Source organism: Schistocerca serialis, chromosome 12, assembly GCF_023864345.2.
Source record: "Schistocerca serialis cubense isolate TAMUIC-IGC-003099 chromosome 12, iqSchSeri2.2, whole genome shotgun sequence".
In the NCBI taxonomy this organism is placed as follows: domain Eukaryota; kingdom Metazoa; phylum Arthropoda; class Insecta; order Orthoptera; family Acrididae; genus Schistocerca; species Schistocerca serialis.
This window is the reverse complement of record NC_064649.1, coordinates 178,558,641-178,565,062: the sequence shown is the minus strand read 5'-3', so window position 1 is coordinate 178,565,062 and position 6,422 is coordinate 178,558,641.

Genomic DNA, 6,422 nt, shown 5'->3' with positions numbered 1-6,422 from the left:
GAGTATGCTGGTCTGTAAGGCGGTGGTAAGGGCTTTGACAGCTTCAACAAGTTTCCTGCTTTGTGTAATTTTGGGAATTTGTGGGATATGACTTTTCAAGCATTTCCTTGAACAATGTCCAATTCACATGCTTGTAGCTCAGTATCCTGTGAGATTCATCATACTGCTGTGTTTCTTCCAAGTAAAGTATTACAGGTGTTTGGTGAGGCCAAATCATGTATAATTTCAATGTTGATTGTGACTATAATGCCTATCACATCTAATGTCTATCACATTTAGTCTCTGTTCCCTGTTTTAAGAGTCACCTCAGCTGGCACTAGTGTAATGTAGTTTGGGCGCAGTGCATGTTCGCATAGTTTTTTTGCTATTGGTGTTTGATCTTTGTTAGTTCCAAGCAGAGTGTTTAGCATTAAGATCACCAGTGGCTATTAGTCACTATGCTATGTTGAGTATTGTGCTGATATCGCTTGTTATGATATTACCAGATCAATTGTATATCGATATCAATGTAGTGTTCACTCAGTTGACTTGACCCTAACAGCTGTGACTTCTAGTCTTTCAGGTTCAGAGATCTTAATATTTGTGTATTCTTTGTCTCAATATATGATGATTGCTGTTCCACCCACAGTTGTGCCTTCAGGTGGTCAGTACAGTAGATGTAATATCTTGGGAAGAGTAGTTGATTGTGTGACTGGAGCTCGGCTTCGTTCATGAGAGCAATCCAGATTCCCTTCTCCTCCATAAATGCAGCTAGCTCTGCCCTTTTGTTGCCAATCCCATCTGCATTCCAGAATAGCATCTGGGTCAAAGTACTGTTGTTTGTGTTTTGTGGTGTATTATCTATGGAAGGGTGTGGGCAGTGTGTTGATAGCAGTTTGTATAGCAGCCATGCACTGGCTGTGTGTAGCCGTCATGAGTTTGTGCATGTGTTACGATGAAGAGCCTCAAGAGGATCTTAAGCCACATGAGTGGGGAATAGTGTCTCCACTATGCCTCTGATTGTGGTGAGAATGTTTGTTATGTCAGCCAAAGTGTTGGCGGTGGTGTTGGTGGCTGGTGGTCCTTATGTTGGTGTACTGGATGGGCTGGCTTGTGTGTTATTCAAGGGTCACCTGTGTTATTGCTGTGGTGAGGGGGGCAAGAGTGTGAGCTACAGTTACATTGTTCCTTTGAATGTGTTCCTATGTTTGTCTGGTCTGTTGTTGGTGTATTTGTTGTGGTGTGATAGTGTCCCCTCTTTTGTTTTTTGGGTACCTCCGTTTCATTTCGTGTGTTTGTGGTTGCCCTAGTTTGGGTGTGTCTTCTGTGATTTCGTGAGTGTCACAATCTGGCCTAGACAGAGTTGACTTGGTGTTGTTTGGGACCGGCAGTGTTGTCATCAGTACAGGGGCAGTTTCTAGCACTGCAGGTGTGGGTTGTGGTTCTGTTGTTGTGGGAGTGTGCCATGAGTTTGTGGAGCTCTGTGCATCCTCAGTTCATCCACTTCCACTGACAATGCCAGTAAAAGAGATTCCACACCTTACTGGTTGGGGTGTGGGGAGTGTCTTGGAGCTGTTCTGGTTACCACTTGTCTGTCTTTGGCACTTTTGCACCTTAGAGCTTCTTTGTATGCTGCACACCATCTGTAGTTTTCACATGGACCCCTCCACATTTGGTACAATTGATAGTTGTACCAAGTTTAAAGTGTCGTGCTACACGGTTACCAGTGCATTTGCGGCACTGTGTGCCAGATCACGTCGGGTGCCGCACGGCCAAACTGCTGGCAGTGGTGGCACTGTTGGGGGACACACGGAGGTGTGTATATTTTTACTACGACCATGTGAAGCAGGAGCATCTGCGTCAGAAAGTTGCAGGAGTAAGCTGTGTCATCCAACTCCACTAAATAGTTTGGCTGCAATCTGTGTGTCACGAATCCAAGAATTCATCTCATGCTCTCACAGTCCCAGCTGAGAGCTGTGATTATACCATGAAGAATGTCATTGAGGGTTATGGTGTCAACTCCTTTCACGATGTACATTCGAGTTTTCCCCCCTAGGGTGCTATATTTATGATACTCAATTCCCCCAGCTTTGACGAATTTCAGGAGATTTGTGCAATCTGTTTTGTTGCATACATACAGTGATACATGGTCCCTTGTGAGTTTTGTGTTTGGTATATGGTGGGGAGTGACATTCTACAAATGTCTTGTTTAGCTTGCCGAGGCAAGTGTAATTGTGTATTATGACCAGTGGGAAGCCAGTCGGTGTAGTGTTCTGCGTAGCGGCTGGGGTAGTGTTGTGTAGTTGAGGTGCTGCAGAATTGTTTGTATGGTCCCTCATATTACCGAAGCTCAGAACTGGTGTTGGTAAAAGCACGCTGCATTTGCCTTGTGAGTCAGCAGGCTCAGTTGTTCGTGTATGTTGCTGCTGATTGCATTTTGGACCTACCAGCTTCCAAGGTCCATCTTTGTTCCACGGAGCTCTCACTTCAAGGTCGAGGACTACTGCGGTGATATTGAGGGCCTCTCTAGTATATTCACTGGTGGTGTGACTGGTGTTGGTGTTGCTGTTGCTGTTGCGTTGCTTCCACCCGTCAGTTGGACAATGAGCTCATGCTGTCTCCGAGCCATTGCTTCTTGATTTGTGGCAGCAAAGTCCAGATTTAGCTGGTTCATCACTTACTGATAGGTGGCAAAGCAAAACAGAAACATTGAAGGGAACAGATGGCACTCCTGCCTCTTGTGCTGCAGTCTTGCTACGGGTCGTCGGGTGGGATCTGCTCGGTGGATCTGCCGTCTCCCAGACATAAGGATACTTTTAAGCATTGAATGTGGATATGAGACAATTTTACTTTTTCGTCTGAAAAGACAATTTTGCTTTTTTAGTGTACATACAGAAGAGGGGAGTCCTTATGACTCACTTGTGCAAGATGCAATGCTCAGTGCAAGAGAGCACGGGTGGAAGACAGCAGCCTGTACTGGACAGTTTTGTCCAATGTGAACGTGCCCCGGACACTGAAATACCCTATTAAAGAATGGGAGAGTCACACTGGGGAAGTTCCAACCACAGTTGCAGGAACTTTGAGCCAGAACTCTTGGCCACCTAGCACTGTCAAGTGTGTAGCAGCGTGTGCTTGTTAGTGACACTCCAAAGAGTGTCCTGTGGTATCTACGCCAGTTTTAGTGTATGTGTAACACAAATATCCTCTCGCAGCTACAGCAGGTACAGGGGGAAGGCAGCTGCTCAGCTGCGACTCACCCATAGTACTGCCCGTGGTTTTCCTTGGTGGGAGGACTGGAACGAGGTGCACCAAGCCTTGTGATGCCCATTGAGGAACTGTTGGACTGAGGCGTAGTGACTCTGAGGTCAAGAAAGCTGGCAGTGACCAGAACAGGGTGTGCTGACTCACCCCCCCCCTTCCCCCTCTCACAATACTGCTTTCAGTGATGCCATTGCAGAGGATTACACTGTGGTTGGTCATCTGGTTTTGATGTGGCCCAGAACATGAAGCTTTCCTTTGCTTTTTTTTGCTAAATTGACTCTTACTTCTGGACACAAACACCTATACAGAGCAAATGTGTTGGCATCCAGGGTTTGGTTATTTGCGGGGTGGGGGGAGGGGGGGGGGGGGAGTGATGGTTTGTTATTGTTTCCACCCCCCTCGCCCAGCTTCCCTCAAAAATGCAACTCGCTAGCAACCTCACTGTTAGTATACGACAGACATCTACAATTTTAATAACAATAATAAACACACAAAAATATATTAAATTATTCAATATAGTAGCAACAATACAAATAGGTGGATCAAAGAAGGAAGAAAACATAGAACAAACAAAAGAACTTCAGAAAGTGTACAAACTGACATGGACACACAATAATAAAAGAAACATTTCAGTACAAGGCAAACACATGCGCTACAATACAGTTATAGTATCAGAAGCACTCTTCGCATCAGAAATGACCACAATCTGAGGACCAGGCACCACAAAGCAGAAAGAATACAATGCAAAATCCTCAGAAAATTTTTTGGAGCAGTGCACAGAGATGGTATATGGATGAAGAGATCAACCAGAGAATTATAAGAACACAGAGGCAGACTCAGTCACAATCAGAAAACACCGACTAACATTCTGTGGACACATACACACAATGAACAGCGACAGATTCACAAAGGGATTTAGGATGTAGTAAATGCCTTAATCAAAAAAACTAGTTGGTTTCAAGAAATAGAAGAAGGCTAAAACGAGCAGGAATCAGAATGGAAGAGACAAATTCAGAAACAAAATTATGAACATAAAACTTGAAGTAAAGGGAAGGAAGAAAACAGAGAAAATATGTACATATCAAAGGAAACAAGAACACAGTCAAAGATTGAAAAGATTTTGGGAAGAGAAACGGGAGGAGGAAAGAAGGAAAAAGCTGAACAATCACGTAACAACCAAGTTGAACTCTGTCAAACTGTGTGCTCACCATCGTTCTTTCAATAAACATTATGACTGAACAGAGGTCTGCAAACACATGTGAATGATGGGAATACTGTTTCTATCAGTGATTTCCAACTGTGTTCGGGAAGTCATTCTTTCTGTTGTTGTTGTATCGGATCTGTTGTTGACAGCTGGTATGTTCAACCCAGTGGTGTGCAGCTTTACCCGGCTGGAATGTTGTCAATCAGACCAAAAGCATGTCCTTGTGGGCAGACCCTAGCACGAGCAACTGAAAAGTGTCCTTTATTACATGTAGCTTGTCATTGCTGGAAGAACTTGGCATTTTTGACACACTTCTGTTTCCACGCTACCTCCTTCTCCAAAAGTTATGCGTGCATTTGGAAATTGGTGAAGTAAGAAATATAAAGACATTGTGTCATTCTGCCACATCTGTCTGTAGTGTGCATTTTGTGGTGCGTGTACGATACAAGGCATTTAGGTATGGTGAGATTACTTAGCCATTAGTGTTCACAATGGCTGACATAAAGGAAACATGACAAGTATTACATTAGAAAGCAACAGCGATAGCTTTCCGACCGCATAAATTCTACTAGGCAGAGTCAGAAGCAGACACAGTGGCCTGTGCAAGATACGAGGGTTGGAAGTGGCTGAAATGTGAGTCGTGGGACAGAGAGAAAGAGAGAGAGAGAGAGAGAACACACAGACAGCACCATAAACCATTCCCCATCTCTTTCTGCACAGAATGCACCACACTGCTGCCTTCTTAAGGGCACCCCAGTATAATATGTTGTTTGGGAAGTGGGTGGTAGTTATCATCATTGCTATGACCTCCCCTTGTATCCACTCCTGCAAGATTGTGAAATCTACAGCCACTGAGCAGATTTATGTGAGATGTTCCTATCAACTTTGTGTAATATTCATATTGCACACTTCTGCAGACGAAACAGATTTTCGACCTTAGCTTAGGAAAGAAAAGAATCATCACAGATCATTAAGGTTCAAAGAACTTGTCTTGAACACTGTAAGGGATCCGTGATCCCACAAACATAGATGCTAGTATCTGACGCCCAGGTCGATAGCAGACAGGAGTCGATTGTCGAGCGCTGTAGTAGGCAGTGAGACTAGTGCTGAGTGCGCAGTAGTATGGTAGAGTGTCGAGTGAGAAGTAGAGCGGGAAAGACGGGCAAGAATGGTGGTCTAGTGAGTTGTAAACGGTAAAATTCACTGGAGTATGACAAGTGAGCACGTCCCCCTGATCCTCGTGGTGTTGACTCTCACTAATGCCGATTCGCGAGTGATATGAAACAGAAAGTGACAAGTGCCAAATTACGTGTTTCGTGTCAACCGCGTCAGCCAGCAACAACCATGGATTGCAGTGAGGATTGTTATGAATGTTAACCATCAGCATTGCCTGTGACAAAGTACTGAAAATCAGCAATCAATAAAAAGAGATAACCGCAATTAGACGTGTAAGGCAAAGGTAGCAACTGCCTCAGAATTTGTGTGTTAGTAGGAAATATATATCAGTTGTACATCACAACCTTTGTGATACTTAATAATAGACAAACTTTCAATCATTAGCTATTCCGTCTCAGAACAGCCGCATTCGGTTGAAATACTCCCGAAACCACAGCAGAACAAAGCAGAACAACCAATAGCCTTTCATCCAGTAAGCACACGGTCATATATCATAATAATTAACTGTTTGGTGGCTTCGGTAAATTACCCAAAATCCAGTAAAGGAATTAATCAGGGGTGTTTCAACACGAATGCTTAAAAATTCTTTTGTAGTTAACCTATTTTCAGATTATGAAGTGTTCTTTGTTACAGCTTGTATTTTTGTTCCAGGTGGCACTGAACTTGATGGCTGTAGTGATGTCGTGAAGGCACAAAGTCGGAAGTTGTTAAACCTTCAGAAACAAGATTTTCAAAAGTACTTCTTCTCAGAAACCAATATTTCACCCCTGTTTGTGTCGGATACACAGATGTTTCAGTTGTT